The sequence below is a fragment of the Schistocerca piceifrons genome, chromosome 2 (genome assembly GCF_021461385.2).
Source record: "Schistocerca piceifrons isolate TAMUIC-IGC-003096 chromosome 2, iqSchPice1.1, whole genome shotgun sequence".
In the NCBI taxonomy this organism is placed as follows: domain Eukaryota; kingdom Metazoa; phylum Arthropoda; class Insecta; order Orthoptera; family Acrididae; genus Schistocerca; species Schistocerca piceifrons.
In genome coordinates this window covers 517279388-517297945 of record NC_060139.1, presented here as the reverse complement: position 1 = coordinate 517297945, position 18558 = coordinate 517279388, and positions in this window count along the sequence as shown.

Here is an 18558-nt window from a genome sequence, read left to right as displayed (position 1 = left end):
TTGATTTTATCCACATGGTCTCTTCGCGAGATATACGCAGGAGGGAGCAACATACTGCTTGACTCCTCGGTGAAGGTATGTTCTCGAAACCAACAAAATCCCGTACCGAGCTACTGAGCGTCTCTCTTGCAGAGCCTTCCACTGGAGTTTGTCTATCACTATAACTATATGATCCTGTAACGAAGCGCGCTGCTCTCCGTTGGATCTTCTCTATCTCTTCTATCAACCCTGTTTGGTACGGATCCCACACCGGTGAGCAGTATTCAACCAGTGGGCAAACAAGTGTACTGTAACCTACCTCCTTTGTTTTCGGATTGCATTTCCTTAGCATTCTTCCAATGAATCTCAGTCTGGCATCTGCTTTACCGACGATTAATTTTATATGGTCATTCCATGTTAAATCACTCCTAATGTCTATCCCAGATAGTTTATGGAATTAACTGCTCCCAGTTGCTGACCTGCTATATTGTAGCTAAATGATAAGGGATCTTTCTTTCTGTGTATTCGCAGCGCATTACACTTGTCTACATTGAGATTCAATTGCCATTCCCTGCACCATCCATTAACTCGTTGCAGATCCTCCTGCATTTAAGTACAATTTTCCATTGTTACAAGCTCTCGATATACTACAGCATTATCCGCAAAAAGCCTCAGTGAACTTTCGATGTTATCCATAAGGTCATTTACATACATTGTGAATAGAAACGGTCGTACTACACTCCCCTGCGACACACCTGAAATCACTCTTACTTTGGAAGACTTCTCCCCATTGAGAATGACGTGCTGCGTTCTGTTATCTAGGAACTCTTCAACCCAATCACACAATTGGTCTGATAGTCCATATGCTCTTACTTTGTTCATTAAACGACTGTGGGGAACTGTATCAAACGCCTTGCAAACGTCAAGAAACACGACATCTACCTGGGAACCCGTGTCTATGGCCTTTTGAGTCTCGTGGACGAATAGCGCGAGCTGGGTTTCACACGATCGTCTTTTTCGAAACCCATGCTGAAACCTACAGAGAGATTTCTAGTCTCCAGAAAAGTCATTATACTCGAACCTAATACCTGTTCCAAAATTCAACAACTGATCGACGTCAGAGATATAGGTCTATAGTTAATTAAAATGGTTGAACTGTCTCTGACGGATTAGTTACTTAGGTATCATCCAACGACTAGTCCAATGACTACCAACCGAAGCACACTGGCGTTACTGCTTCTCTACTGACAGCGCAATGCTCGCCGTCTCCTTTTATACTGGCAAGTCTATCCCTCCGCATTACGTGGTGGTGTCCGGATACTTTCGTTCAGACAGTGTAGCTCTCTGAAATTTCTAATTGTCTTCTTCGGCAGTTTGGCCGTAGAGTGACAGCCTGTCTTGCCAACTGTAACAGGACACACTGGTTTCTCAGTGAGGGAAGTTGATGAGCATTCGGTCTGTGTAGTGGTGCAGCAGCATTGTCCGTTGGGGTGGTGGGAGGCAGCAGCCCGCATTGTTCAGCCCACTGCAATAACAGACAGCGGGCTTCAGAGGCGCTGTCATCTGCGACGTCCGTATAGAGCGGCTTCACATGCTGCTATGTAATGTACCCAGGCATTTACCTGTCGGCCTGCTGTTCCTCTCAGATCGAACCGTGTGTCCACAGGTCACAAGGTACAATCATACCGCCATGACAACCCTGCCGATAGATGTGATTCTTCAATTTCTTCAGGCGTATTTCATGACGAAATAAACCTCGGGCGAACAGCCTGGTGTGAATTTCGGCAATCGATCTTGTTCCTATCATCAGGTGTGCTGATGTACATCATGCTGTTCGCCCGAACTTTACATTACTGGCCATTAAAATTGCTACACCACGAAGATGGCGTGCTATAGACGCGAAATTTAAGCAGCAGGAAGATAATGCTGTGATATGCAAATGATTACCTTTTCAGAGCATTCACACAAGGTTGGCGCTGGTGGCGACACCTACAACGTGCTGACATGAGGAAAGTTTCCAACCGATTTCTCATACACAAACAGCAGTTGACCGGCGTTGCCTGGTGAAACGTTGTTGTGATGCCTCGTGTAAGGAGGAGAAATGCGTACCATCACGTTTCCGACTTAGATAAAGGTCGGATTGTAGCCTATCGCGATTGCGGTTTATCGTATCGCGACATTGCTGCTCGCGTTGGTCGAGATCCAATGACTGTTAGCAGAATATGAAATCGGTGGGTTCAAGAGGGTAATACGAACGCCGTGCTGGATCCCAACGGCCTTGTATCACTAGCAGTCGAGAGGACAGGCATCTTATCCGCATGGCTGTAACGGATCGTGCAGCCACGTCTCGATCCCTGAGTCAACAGATGGGGACGTTTGGAAGACAACAACCATCTGCACGAACAGTTCGACGATGTTTACAGCAGCATGGACTATCAGCTCGGAGACCATGGCTGCGGTTACCCTTGACGCTGCATCACAGACAGGTGCGCCTGCGCTTCATTCGATCCCTGCGAAACCCTACATTTGACCAGGATAATGCACGACCGCATGTTGTAGGTCCTGTACGGGCCTTTCTGGATACAGAAAATGTTCGACTGCTAGCCTGGCCACCACATTCTCCAGATCTCTCACCAATTGAAAATGTCTGGTCAATGGTGCCCGAGCAACTGGCTCGTCACAATACGCCAGTCACTACTCTTGATGAACTGTGGTATCGTGTTGAAGCTGCATGGGCAGCTGTACCTGTACACGCCATCCAAGCTCTGTTTGACTCAATGCCCAGGGGTATCAAGGCCGTTATTACGGCCGGAGTTGGTTGTTCTGGGTACTGATTTCTCAGGATCTATACACCCAAACTGCGTGAAAATGTAATCACATGTCAGTTCTAGTATAATATATTTGTCCAATGAATACCTGTTATATCTGCATTTGTCCTTGGTGTAGCAATTTTAATGGCCAGTAGTGTATTTCGTCTGTTCGGTAGATGTCGGTAGAGCGTGGACCAAAATCCAAGTACTGAAACTAAAAAATCGAGGAAGAAAATGTGATAATTAGAATGGTTATATGCGGGATTGCAACTTACTGCTATTGTAACTTAGCTACAAAAGTAGGCAATAACAGAAAATATCTGACCAAGAAAAGAAGTGCTGTGGTTCACAGAACCCGTATACAGTCGGAAAGCGAAAAATAGTGTCGAACAGAACTGGCAGTTTACGTAACACAGAATTTGTGTTGAAAAAAAGAATAATAAAAAACCGAGACAGTAAAGGGCTATTTAAAATTGGTTGAAAATAAGTGACTATTACATGAAGAGGTATAAAAACAACAAGCAAATAAAGAAATGTGTAAAACTGATGAATAATCGCAGAAGAGAGAATAATATTACCATTGGGGACGCCAGAGTTGCAGAACCGAAAGATTTCTATTCGGGAAGTATGCTCACATAAAATGGTCGAAGCGATGAACTCAGGTTGGGCAATTTGTCGGCAGAATGAAAAGCTTGCGACGAAAGAAGTCTGTCACTATCAAATATTGAAATAAGGCCGAGAAAACAATTTGTAAAACTCCATATGGGGGCACGACATTTTATTAATTAAGCTGTATTATGTGGTGAGCGATGAAATTATGCCTGTTTAAGGAATGTCTTGCGAAAGGCGCTACCGCTCGTAGCGCCTGAAATGAAATTATCATTTGTGGTATTTACTGGGCGATGTAGTTAATCCTGAAGAGGGAATGGAGATATTATCCTGCGTCCGTAACATTACAGCAGCATATTACGAGGTCATTACGATCGCTTACTTACGTCCTACATTCGAAGGACATTTACGATGTGTTCAGGTGGCACTCACACCAAAAGACATTCTCTTTATTATATGGTGGCTTGCATTCTGAACACTCGAAGAATGTTCCGGAATACCGACACTGGACCGAAAGCGAGAGAGTCGCAACGGTACTTCCTTTCTGTTTCTCAGTGTACAAGAATCTGTTTTTCTTCATAAAAGTTTCGCTCATCTGTGAGGAACTGTGGCTGCGACATCGCAGGTTGCCATAAAAGCAAAGGAACGCCACAGCTGTGCAAAACTGACATCGAGTCATACCAGAGACAAGGAACCCGATAATATCTGATAACGAGATGAAATGCGAAGCTAATCACATTTTGTAAGTAACTAAGAGACAGTGCTGTAGAGTATCTCGTTGTCTTGCAACTGTGAAGTAATACGAGAAAACGTGTATGGACACCAATCTCGTAGTCTTGCAGCTGTGAAGCACCATGGCTAAATGTATCCGGATATGTTTAGCCATGGTACTTCACTGTTGGAAGAATACGAGATCTGCGCGTTCGTCGGTAACATCACAACGATAAATTTCGTGGAGATGCTTTCAAGTCTTCCATTTAGTATCATGTAAATGTTTACATGTCCCATTAACTCTTCAATTTCCAACTTTTGGACCATCAATTATATCTTACCCAGGAAAATTGATCAGGGTGCTTTTAACAGAAATTGGAACATGGTGATTAATAATATTCGCTTTGCACAAAAGCGGAAGGTCCGAAGGCATAACGATCGTAGGCGTTCATTTCGTTGTGAATTAATGAACTTGCCTATGTAAAGAATATGGGTCCACATGAAGGGAATAGTAAAATTTTCTGCTAAACTCGTGGTGCGTTTTGTTAGACCGTGTCAGATTCTAAAGGTGCCCACCCTGACTGGTCTCCCAGTTTAAAATTTATCTACTGGTAAACTGCATAGCGTTCATCTTAGGTAAAGGTTGGTGCATCGTATGATAACTGTGACATCAGTGGAGCTCAATAAAAAATAAAAAAACAAGAAAGGGTAAGGTACTCTGGCCGAATTTACTTATCCCCCCACTCAAGGTTTAACTTTTTTGGGGGGAGGGTGATTGGGAATTGGCTCGTGCGAGCTTTCAGTATGTAACAGAAAACTCAATTCAGCCAATTTGCCTGTGGCTAAGCAGCAGCCTGCTTAGTGTTCCACCAGAGGGTACATAAGCGGTCTGTTTGCGTCGCCATATCGCCACGCCGGATCATCACGGCTTCAGTTGTTGCCGACAGATAACAGGAGATTGTCCCATTGGCCATTGGCGATTATGAGGGACATGGACGCTGCAAGCGACTGCTGGAACTGAACAACACTTCGAGGGCAGGCCCGTACTGCCAATATGTCAGCTGACATGCCGGAGAAACACGTCGCTCGAATCTGGTGGTACTACGTCTGTTGTTTCATATCTGCGGAAACTGCAGGCAGTGTTGAATGACTTAGCCATATAGACTTGCTTAGTGAGTATTTTAATGTGTAGACTGTACGAGAAGCTAGTTGGAGTTATCTGCTGTACCGTGGTGTCGCCATACTGTGCGATTTATGCCTCACTTATCCCCAGCGTTGCCTACAACAGCGATAGTTATATTCCTTTGTTTTGCTTCACGTTTATGGCTGTTACCTATATGCTCTGTGAATAACTCGTGAATGGTAAAACTTGTGCTTGTAATGTCTATTCAGCACAAATACAAGTTCAGTTTTTTGTCTTGGTTGAAACCGTGTGAACGTTCTGGTTCAAATTGTATTTCACTTTTAGATGAATTTTTAAAAAGGCAAGTTATGTACAATGCTGAGGGTTTGTCTGATTTTGTTAAAAATATTTCCGGTTAATGGATTCGAGCCCTATTTGTAATTTAGGAGTCTTGTTTGGGCTGGTTTGTGTACGCAAGGTTAAATATGTTACTATTATTTGTAATGAGCTGGGTGTTGTCTCTTAAATTTATTTGTGAATGTTTTATCGTCAATTTATTTTATAGTGTTCTTTAATAGTGGCTTATTGCCCGTTCCGAACTAATAAGCAAATGTCTAAATGTTCATTTGTGTTAGCTTACAGGTACCCAACATCTGCTAATAGAAATAATTTTCTCTGTGTTTTAATTGATACTGTGCTTGTTAATCTGAGGTGAAGCAAGACCATGTGGGTGAGATCAAGCTTAATATTTCGCTGCCTTTCATTAAACTGTTCAATTTCTGATTCTAAAATTCTATTGTTCATTGCTTTGCATTCCTTGAATCCTCGTAGTTTACTATCTCCAGTTAAACTGTTCTACTTCTAATTCTAAAATTGTACCGTTCATTTGCTTCCATTTATTGAAGTTTTTCAGAGCTACTAAAGATGTAAATAAATGGTCTTTCCGGTCCAAATTATTTTGGAATCTGGCATCGAAGCACTCCCGGCTTCTCGCTAGCTTATTTCTTTATAAACAGCTGCGCTCTCCGTTGGAAGGTCAGTTCTGTTCTGACTGTACGTTGGTGTCAGTAACAAACATGCTTGCAATTGTAAGCCGGCCGGAGTGGCCGAACGGTTCTAGGCGCTTCAGTCTGGAACCGCGCGACCGCTACGGTCGCAGGTTCGAATCCTGCCTCGGGCATGGATGTGTGAGATGTCCTTAGGTTAGTTAGGTTTAAGTAGTTCTAAGTTTTAGGGGACTGATGACCTCAGATGTTAAGTCCCATAGTGCGCAGAGTCATTTGAACCATTTGCAATTGTAAGTGGTGTCCTTCACTGGCGACCTTGCCTTTGGATTTGAACTGAATTGTGGTTTTGACGTGACAATATGCTTATTCCAGTTCAAATTTTCATCAGTACATACACCCAAAAATTTGGAACATTCTATTGCCGGCTTCTGTTTACTGTCTCTTGCTTATGTGGTGCATCCATTTTTGGTAAGCATCTAGTTTTTGTGTCGAACAGGATGTTTTGAGTTTTCTCAAAATTAAGGGGCAGTCATTTTTCAGAGAATCACTTCATAGTTCTTTGAATAACAATACCTTCTACTGATTGTTCTGTAATGGGATTTATTGTAACGGCGCATCATATACCTGGAGTACCAATTCTGCTTGATGACTGTTAAGTGGAAGGTAACTCATGTATATAAGAAATAGAAGTGGGCCAATAATGAACCCTACAGGACTTCCTTCGTGATTTCTCCCCTGTCACTAATATTTTCTCTCCGTGGAACATCTTTTGAACTACTGAGGACAATTCTGTTTGCTAAGTACGATGCTCAAGAAATGGTTAAAATGGCTCTGAGCACTATGGAACTTAACGTCTGAGGTCATCAGTCACCTAGACTTAGTATTACTTAAACCTAACTAACCTAGGGACATCACACACATCCATGCCCGAGGCAGGATTCGAACCTGCGACCGTAGCAGTCGCGCAAGTTTGATGCAAATTAATTGTTTGTAAAGCTATCAGTTCCATAAACTTAAGTTTTTCAAAACGAATAACGTGATCGACTCAGTCAAACATATTGGAAAAAGCAAAAAAAAAAAAAAGAAGTCGTCTGTGGATATCTTATTATTTATGACTTGTTATATTTTGTGGCTGGATGCATAAATAGCATTTTCAATCTAGCTACCGTTCTGGAATCCAAACTGTGGTGTACTAACTGAATTGTTTGTACTTAAATATGAAGAATTCCTTTTCCAGAAACAGATGATTCAGGGATGTGTAAATAGGTAAGCTCGGTGAAGAGGATTGGACGACAGGTAGACAGCGAAGCATCCTTCCCAACAAATATAGTTAACAGTAACATACTTTACCAAAGTACACGAAATGGGAGACCAGTACCAACGTTTCGCTTTCACCTACGACTGTTCAGGGAAGACAGTCCTTAAATAAAGCTGGTGTCAGCTGACGGACGTGTTACGTAGTTTAAAGGACTCTGCAGGCGACAGCTGCATCCGAAGGGAGGTAAGCGCTGACGCAAAGCGCGTTTAGCGCAGTGCGGGGTTCTTCTGTCTCGGGTCGCCTTACTGTCGGCTGCAGTGCACCCCTTTTCATTAGCCAGAGTACTGACCTTTCTCCTTCTATACAGTTACTAGTACTGAGGATTAATGTGCTTTCCGTTGCAGAGACACGGCAACGCCATTTTAATCCACTTCGCATATGTGGAAAAAAGTCGCACGCCTCTCGTGGCCGAGGACAGCAATTACTCTGCTCGAGACGTGTACCATAGCTGCCTTAGAAACATTAAACTGTGCACCAGTACCGCTACAGGCAGTAGAACGGCTCATACCAGTTCATTGTTTTTCTCTTTTTCTGAGCGAAGCAGATCATCCCATTTGCTCTTGTTTTTCTGTTCCAGCCCTCAGGACCACGTTTAACGTACTACGTTAGTAAATGAAAACGGCGATATTGTGTATGTTCTACAGAATTCATTGATAGCTTAATGCATACCCCAATGCTTCATCTTACGCTTTTTTCTCACTCTTTCTTTTTTGCTCTCCATTTTCTTCTATGTGTTTTTAGAGCTTTTTTTTGCCTTGGGAAATTTTCCACCACTTTGGTTCTCCATCTTACGCTGTCTTCAATGTATTGCTTATTTATGTCAGTTTCTTCTAGGTCTTCGTGTAATGTCTTAAACCAGTGTGGTTTGCCTTTTGTATTTTGAATGTGCTGTTCAGCTAAGACTCATTCTTTGAATGTCTCCAGACAAGATTACTCTTCTTTCTCCAATTTCGCCTGTATTTTTTGCTGCGTGATTGCACACTTCTAAGTTCCTTCTTTAATTTAAATATTTCCACCATTGTAACGTTTCCTAATAACTGCCTCACAATCTTTCCCTTTACCTGATTCCTTCATTTTTACTGATCCTGAACTTAGGGATTCTGATTCATATGTGCTTTCTGGTCGAAATACATTATTTTAATATGTACATTTGCATTTTTAGAGAATGACTTTTCAGTATAAAGTCCTTTTACCAAGTGAAATGCCGAGTCCATATTTATAATCCAATAATCCAGTAATTTATAATCTTTCTCTGATGGTTTGTTTCTGTATCACGACAACCTGTTGTAAAGGGGAAATACAGTTCATCCAATCATATACATACGACTCAGGACGCACAGGTGGCGGCTAAGATCGGGTCGTATACATTTGGACAGCCGAAATCAGCTTGACAGGAGCACGTGGAGGGACAGTTTCACACTATGCTCCATAGAAAGTGTTGTCTCTGGTATTCAGCCGATCGCTAAGGTAACTGCGTGACCGAGAAAACCCTTCCGTTGGGGAGCACAATTCTCATGACTGCTTTTCATGTCCAGTACAAAATTAAAACTTACCCCAAAATCAATAAATATTGAACCATATGTGTTACTGAATAGCCAGTAGACTCATTTGAGGCGGAAAAGATGGGCGATTACGCATGTGAAGACGCGCCTTGGATATCGGCATTAGTCTATACGTTACTGTAAATTAAATGTTATAAATAATTCCTGAATTCTAAAAGTGGGTACCTCGGCAGCACGTTATGCAATTGCAACAAACGAGAGGTCTACGGATACATCTCGTAAAACTGTATCGCACTGTGACAGTTGATTCACCGAAAATATTCATATATTTAAATAAGAGGCCGAAAAATGGATTTCGCTCAATTGAAAACAGCTTTTCCTAAACCATTAAAAGTAACGATACTGCTGGAAACTTCAGATTTATAGAAAATTATTTAATGTATAATTCAAACTGTTTGTTAATATTTACACTTATAAATCCGAGAACGGAGGAAAACTGTAGAAATCATTGTTTGGAAACCAACTATGGTATGTAAAAGAAATCTGATAAAAGCATAATATTCCTCACAGAATTTTCGTATGATCTGATTTAACTTGTGTGCATAAAAGGTTAAAATTAAGAACTTCAGCAATTTTCACTTTCAGTAGTTTAACTGCCTTCAATAGCGCTTGACCAAGGTTTCCTGGGTGGTCAGTGGCTAGGTTCGGACGCCGTTGGAGGCGGTCAGACTGTGTTAGTTTGTGTCAGGAGAAAGTTTTATTTGATGAGGGATGGAATAGCCGCTAATTCGCTTGTATGAATTATTCAGAGTTCCTACTTTCGGACATAGATATTTATCATCATCTGATCACTTGTTACTTTTAGAGCTGCATGTGATACAAGCCGCACTTAAAAGTTTTCATTGTGTAGCCATTGCGGAATTTGTAGTTTGATATACTGTGTAACTTTAACGGTTTTCTGAAGATAGCTCACGCAATAATTCGTGGCCTCCAAGATCTTAAGAAACTCGGTCAGGTTCCGAAATTAATTTATTAATAACTGTGACTTCCGATTTTCCTTTATTGTTATTGGAAAGAAACTCGAATTGGTGAAACTTTAAAAAAATACGTGAGTGCGTACATAAATTTTTCATAGCAAATCCTCCCTGCATTTATATTAAATAGTTTGGTGGAACATTGGGTACATTGCGACGAATGTGAATCGGCGCCACATGGACGAAACGTAGCCGAACTTGTAAGTCCAGCCACATTTACGGGGACCTATTGAAATTTTTATGCTGTGTAACGTGTGGATAAATCGTTTCATGTAGTAGCACATGGTGGCTCCGAGCTATACATAACTTGTGGGCAGTTTAGAACTTTGATTTTTGGCTAGTTGATGAGAGAGGTTATATTATATTTCGTCATCCACTCTATATGCACATTCCCATACAACCCGCAGAGTCACATTTCTGCCTTTAATTAGGCTGGGTTACTCTTGCTAGATACTGATGTTCAAAAAATTTGTAAAATCTTTAGTACAAAATAATTTTAACTATCTAGAGCGCAAACAACATGCAGCATTAAATTTGATAACTAGTTTTAACTGTTCACGCAATCATCCTCAGGTCTGAAAGGACAAGCAGATGTTTTCATACCTTGTGATTAAGTTTTATGGTACAGTTTTATTGAAGGAAATTCGTACTAAATATTATTTATAGTAACTGAACTTCGTCGGATGAGAAATACTTCATTTCAACACAGAGATGTGGATTTTCACTTTGTACCACTTTTATTCAATCTTTCGGATATCCCCTACTCCCAAAATAAATTGTATTTTCTCTCTCTCTTCTGATTTATCGCCGCATAACAAAGAAGCCGTTTTAGGGTAAAGGATAGCGTTGTACCTTGAGGATAATGTACCTAGGAATGTACAATGTTTTCTGATCGATGTTTCAATCTAGAGACCTGCACCTAGGAATGTACAATGTTTTCTGATCGATGTTTGAATCTAGAGACCGATTTTAGACTCACATACCGGGATGCGCACTAGAGACCGCCATAAGCAGTTTCCTAAATTTCTACCTCTTTGATTCTTATGGGACGTGAGGCTGTGTTTTGTACAGAATTTGTAAATAAGAGGGTATTTTCAAAACTTCTCCACAGGGCACATGGGCATTAGTGGAACGATTCCTACGCACCACGCCTTAGTTGCGAGACCGACTTTCAACTATCGCTACATGTTGTCACTGCAGTAATAATTTGAGTTTTGAATGAGATATTCCGATTTCAGATGGAGAGAGAAAATCCCACGTAGTAACCAGCGATCTTACATCAAAATTGAAGGATTCCGGGGAAAAACACATATCGAAATTCACAATGCTCAATTTTCAGTTTGTGGGGATAGTGTACTGGATAGAAGCACGGTTTCACGGTTGGCTTCTCGTTTCCGTGAGGGCCAGACAAGTAGTGAAGACAGCCCAGGCAGTGAGCGGCCGGTAACTGCAACAGACTGCACTTCCGCTGTCGCTAATGACAACATTTTGCAACAAGATCAACGAAAAACATATGAAGACATTGCAAATGAAGCAAATGAGTCTGTATCTTCGGTGCTCAGAATCATAAGCGAGAAACTAGACGAATGAAATATCGCTGCAAAATGGGTTCCTCACGAGATGAATGAAGAGCAAAAAGCAAATCGCAAGAGAATCACACAACAGTTGCTTCAACGCTATGAAACAGTGGAAGATCAATTTTTAAATAGGACTGTTGCAATTGACGAAATTGGATTCGAGGTTCTGAGCTAAAACTGAAATTTCAGTCTTCTCAGTAGGAACATTCTGACTCTCTTAGACCAACTGTCCAAGTCAAGCTGATGATGATTATGGCTTATGACAAGATTTGAATGGTAGCAACAGACAGTGCCACAGGAACCACCGCAACGGGTTGATACTGTAAAGACTTTCTGCTAAATGTTTTGCGGCGAAAGATACAGTAAAGATTGTCCGATACTTTCACAGGTCTATTTCTAAACCCTCGTGATAGTGTACGACTGCATACTGCCGAACCAGTAAGCAGAGGTTTGAAGAATTTTGGATGGGAAATCTTTAACCATCTACCCTATAGTCTTGATATGAGTACACCAGCCTTAGATTTGTTTCCAAAGCTCAAGAAACCATTCCGATGCAAACGTTTTCAAACCATTGAGGAGGTTTCTGAAGCAGTGACCCGAGTAATCAGACTGATCAACAAAAATGGCTTGCTAAGGGGAATACAAGACTTGCCGAAATGCTGGACCGCTGTTATTGAGAAGAATGGGAATTACATGAAGGCTCTAAAATCATTTTGTGAAATAAAAAAAACAACTGAAGTATAGTTTATGAACTGTACCTTGTAAATATATGTATATATTATTTGGAGAGAACTTAGTTTTCTCAGTGTTTTACATGTCTTGAAAACGAAAATCTTGTTACTAGGTTTTGATAATACTTGTACTTAACTTGCTTTCGCTGATTGGCCTTTGGTGTGTAATAGAGAAAGTAACAGACTATTAAATACAGTAGTGGAAAGATTTTTTCGACTGCAACGCTTTTAATTTCAATAAAACATTTGTTCCTATGTACATGAACATTTCATATTTGGAAAAATCTTACTTTTCGGAAGTATTTTTTGTAACTTCAGGTAAAGAAAGCAGCAGACAAAAAAATGAAGATTATCTTTTAAAAATGGAGTAAGAAAATATACTGAATTTCTATTAAAAAGCTGGATAGAAGCAAAAGTCTGAAAAGTCTTCCAAGTTAAAACACATTTGTGTCTGTGCTGAGAAAGAAGGCGAAAAGGATCAGTGTTCGTAGGTTCGCATATAATGATTAAACAAAAATAAATGAAAGCTAACGGAATGACTGGATCGGTATTCATACCATATTTTCTGAGGACGGATGTGGGATAATCATATTTTAATCTCCTGTCAACATGGACATGTTAAAGACCGCAGATTTACAAACATGATATTTTATTGACAAGCAGATCATAGAGAAACTTAATAGATTTATATATTTAGTGTGCAGTATTACACATGGAGCAAACAATGAAATAAAAAATAAGTTAGATCCATTTAACTATCTCAGTGGAACTTTACGCTGGACACTGGAAAAGGAAGTGCACAGAGATACCATACTGAAGTCCTATAAGGCTGTGACTGCAGCAGCGCTGCTCTATGGATGCGAAAACTGGACCCTTAAGAAGAGAGAAAAGAGAGAATAGAAACATGTGAACTGAATTTCCTTAGATACGTGACTGAATATACTTCGACTGATAAAAGAGATATGACATCCGAACTGAACTGAATGTGCAAATCATATTTGACGTAATGATACAATATCAGTCAAGAAGTAAATAACATATAAACCGTATGCCAGATGCAAGAATCACTAAAGCCATAAAAAAATACAAAACAAGAGGTAAAAGATTTTTACGAAGACCAGTGAAGAGAAGGCTTCACTAATTTTGAACGGATGAAAAGGCCCAATTCTTGATGTAGACGACGATAATGATGATGATGATGTTTTATTTATTTATGCACTTATTCCACCCGGTGAGATTAGGGCCATCATGCAGTCTTCCACATGTAACCAGATCTCATGAGTGAGACAACTTTACAATATGCGTAGTACGCGAGCAGAACATATAATAGAAACGGTAAACCTAATGATTTTAATGAATGAAGAAATGTCTGTCTTAGTAAGATGATATTAAGCAATTTCTCATTGTGTTCTTGACGAAGGCGATGATGAAATCTAACAGAAATGTATGGCAGCAGTACTGGAGGAATAAAATGTAGAGAAGTTGACCGGTCAGGGAAAGTGTGTGAACAGTAAGGTTAGTAGAAGAGCTGCAAGGAACAAAACGATATAGATATGGCTGAGTGAAGAATGTTGAGAATGTGATAGATACTGGTTCACTGCTGGACAGAAGAACCACTTGGATATGACAAGAGGGAAATTCCTCCGATTGCAATAGATATTGCTTTAAACTGCTCTTGAATGGTGCAGCAGAGGTTTGGGTAAGACTCTGTTTACGCGATAGTTTGTTTCAGAGTCGTATGACTCCAAAGGAGAAGACGACAGAAAAATGTTTAGTGTTATGCTTAGGTTTTAAAATGGTTCAAATGGCTCTGAACACTATGGGACTTAACTTCTAAGGTCATCAGTCCCCTAGAACTTAGAACTACTTAAACCTAACTAACCTAAGGACACCACAAACATCCATGCCCGAGGCAGGATTCGAACCTGTGACCGTAGCGGTCGCGCGGTTCCAGACTGTAGCGCCTAGAACCGCTCGGCCACCCCGGCCGGCTGCTTATGTTTTACAACGTAGCTCATTACACGACTTTTCTACAGTAAGAAAAGTTATGGAAGTTGTTTTCATGTTGCAGAGAAGACAACATGTCACAGCTTCTGAACTGTAGGCAAAAAATTTCAGAAGATGGTTTTTCCCAAATAAGAGCTCGTAGCATCATGAACTATGGGACTTAATGTCTCCCGTCTTTCACTGCTATTATTTAAAATATGCCATACATATAGCTAATGGTGTGCAGGGCTGATAGCCACAACTGTTAAATCTGGTCAACATGTTATCATGAGCATGTGAATAAACCAGTGTTATACCGCAGTTTAAAAAAGATAAATGCCAGAGTTAGAGGGACTGGTTTACTGGACGTAGCATATAAGTTTTCAATAGGACCCTGAAGAGCGTTTTTAAAGCAACATCAGAGAGCTTATTAAGTGAGGGAAGTCATTTTCCTATGTAGGCGGTTTTTATTTTTGAAATAATCTTTTCATCCTTGGCGCCGGCCGCTGTGGACGAGCGGTACTAGGCGCTACAGCCTGGAACCGCGATGCTGCTACGGTCGCAGGTTCGAATCCTGCCTCGGGCATGGATGTGTGTGATGTCCTTAGGTTAGTTAGGTTTAAGTAGTTCTAAGTTCTAGGGGACTGATGTCCTCAGATATTAAGTCCCATAGTGCTTAGAGCCATTGATTCATCCTTGGCTGTTAGCTACTTTCGCACCCTTCGGCACTTTCAAGTTACCTCTGTCACTTGCATCACAGTGAAAATTATAAGGTGCCGTATGATTACAGTTTCTCACTTTGACGCCACTAACAGCGGTAGCTAAATTGCCGAAGGTGCTAAATTAGGTAATCGTTAAGCATGAAATGAACTATTTCTTTTAAACATAAAAGTTTCCTACCCTGGAAAGGGGCCCTTAAGAAATTTACATCTGCTGTGGACCCATGTATACAAAAGCCTTTGGTTCTTATTAGATGAAGAGCAAATGAGTGGAGTAAGATCTACAACAGATGCAGTATTTGTGACGAAGCAGATCACTGAAACACGTGCAGAATTAAACTGAGAGAGCCACTTCGAATTTGTTGACCTGAAAAGGTCTTTGATAAGGCTAATGTATTACTATAAAAAACTTACAGACATAAGTAGCTCTCACATGATGTGTAATTGCCAAGTAATATAGCTTGATGAAACTTGGACCATAAGTAGAAAGAATTGCTGTAAGGTGGTGCAGAAGGTAACTGAAAGGAATCATCGACGACACGAACAGAAATTTCACAGCCCGGTCCATTTGCAGAGTATCCCTCGTTCTAAGAGCTGCTCCACTTGCGCTGTTCGATGCGATGCGCATTGTCATCCATAAAAATGAAGTTATTGCATAATAGACGCACGTGGGAATGGAATGCGGTGTCAGAATTACATTCACCTGTGAGTGCACTGTGTTCAGAGATTTGGAGATAAAAATGGTTCAAATGGCTCTGAGCACTATGCGACTTAACTTCTGAGGTCATCAGTCGCCTAGAACTTAGAACTAATTAAACCTAACTAACCTAAGGACATAATACATATCCATGCCCGAGGCAGGATTCGAACCTGCGAGCGTAGCGGTCGCTCGGTTCCAGACTGTAGCGCCTAGAACCGCACGGCCACTCCGGCCGGCTTTGGAGGTCAGTACGTCCATGGAACATTATGGCTCCCTACATCTTAAACCTGAGCTATCGAAAACATCACGCTAAACAGTGTTACTGGTTGCATTAGGCGCTCCCAGCTCACGGCATATGAGAGCATGTCCAGTACTGGCGAACATGATTGTTTTGCTGGTCCATATGCTATGGTTTGGAGAGACATAATATTGCATTAGCGGATTGACCCCCAAATCTCTGAAAAAGGTGCACTCAGCGATCTGCGTTATTGTGACTTTGCGATCCTTCCCAGTGTGCATCTTTTGAGGGATGTATTCCACCCTGACGTCATTTTCATGGTTGACAGTTCGTGACCGCATTGAACAGCGCAGGCAGACGAGAGGATGTACTTGGCGAAAGAACCAGCCTGCCCGGTCCCCCAACTTAAATCCCATTGAGTCTGTGTGAGATGCATTGGGGGGGGGGGGGGGGGACGACGACAATGACAATGACGACATAATGAAGCACGTCTACGTCCACCAACGACCATCCAACGGTTTTCAACCGTGATTGTGGAGGAATGGATCGTCCTACCTCAAGAACTTCTTTTCAAACTTGTGATCAGGATGGAAATGCACTGCAGACAAACCATTGCAGTTTGTGGTGATCATACACCCAACTGAGAATCATATCACACCTTTGGACCATCATAATTTCCGGTGACTTCAGTGTAACTATTTTCATGGAATAAAAGTGTCATTTCTATTCGACACACTGCGTATTTCTGTCAATTATCTTCTGTAGTCTATTGCAGTAGTTCTTTCTATGTATGATCCAAGTTTAATCGAGCTATGTTACGTGACAGTAATACTTCGCGCGAAAAGTTACGTTCGTCCTTAAGACTTACACAATAGTGTAGATGATGTGACAGCGAATCACATGGTAGCTGCTTCACGTGAAAGTTACACTTCCCTTTGGAAACTCAAGGTGTACGCGAGTCCGACACCAATGGCCGTCACGTAATTAGACGCCACGGGGTTACACCAACTGCCTGCAGTCTATGGGACCTAACCGCTGTGATTCGCTTGCCTCATAGATTTGTCGCCTCATACACACTGTTAACAATGAAGTAGGTCAGCGCCAGCTGAATGTTCAGAGTTTATGTGCGATATCATGTGTTAACGTGTGCTTTTAGTCTTACGCGGAAGAGTGCATTTATGAGTGTTTGGTAGTGAGCGAAATGCAGGAGCAAAGGCCTGCGTGTACAACTATTCCAGTCGCTGTGTGTAAAGGGCGAAAAGATATTATAAAACAATCTGAAATTGTCGTATCGAATTCACTGAAGTTTTTTACTGTTCTGGCCATCAGTGAAGAAGCCAGGAATAACATAAATTTTGTGCAATTTCGTTAAATGACAACAAAACATTGTGGTATTCGGAGTCTTCTATGTTCCATATTAACAGTGCACTAACATCGGTAGGATATCTAGATGTGAGCATGTTTACAAGAAAGGGATGTAAATGAAAATGGAAATCTACAGAACTGGACGATTGTGACAAAAAAGATAGTCTGTAGAACTGCACTTTATACTACTGAAGAGGAGAGTATCCAACAGCTAGAAAAATGTAGGTTGATCTCTGTGAAAAAAGTTATTCTGTCTCAGAGAGACGTCCGTTCTTTGTATTCTCCGCTCACTTGGTTCTTAATTCAGAAATGTAATGATGGACGAAAATTATTAGGAGAACGCAGAGACATTGCAACAGCTAGAACGAAGTTTTGCGTACAATGCACTTATGGCGAGCTGAAAACAAAACTCTTGTAGTATATGGTTCAAATCGCTCTGAGTACTAAGGGACTTAACATCTGAGATCATCAGTCCCCTAGAACTTAGAACTACTTAAACCTAACTAACCTAAGGACATCACACACATCCATGCCCAAGGCAGGATTCGAACCTACGACCGTAGCGGTCGCGCGATTCCAGACTGAAGCGCCTAGAACCGCTCGGCCACACTGGCCGGCTCTTGTAGTATACTTCGATAAAACTTGGGTTTCACAGGACCGTACTTACAAATATATTTCTCTCGACTTTAAACAGAAATATTGTCCTGGAAGTACCTACAGTTACTTCTGTATAGCGATTATCGGCGATGTGGGTGATGGATGCAGTAGCGGAGGGCCAGTAACAGCTGCAAATAAAATATTTTCCAGAGGTAGGGAACGTTCTCGATCTCATTAAGGCGACCGTCGGAAGTAAACTCCTGATGGCAGCGTGCGCATGGGATCTCGCAAATGAAATATTTCATAGATGATACGAACAATGATGACGTTCCAGATGTCATCAAAGTTAATTTTACAATTTTCTTCATAACTGTATCTCTTGTAGTTTCTGTAAGGTCCAACAAAACGCAAATTCATCAGCGACTACATTTTTCGTTACGCCAGCACAACAGTTACACACATCTTAATGTATTGTTTTTTAATCTTGGAACAGTACTAAGTTTTCACGATAAAATATACAAAAAATGGTTCAAATGGCTCTGAGCACTATGG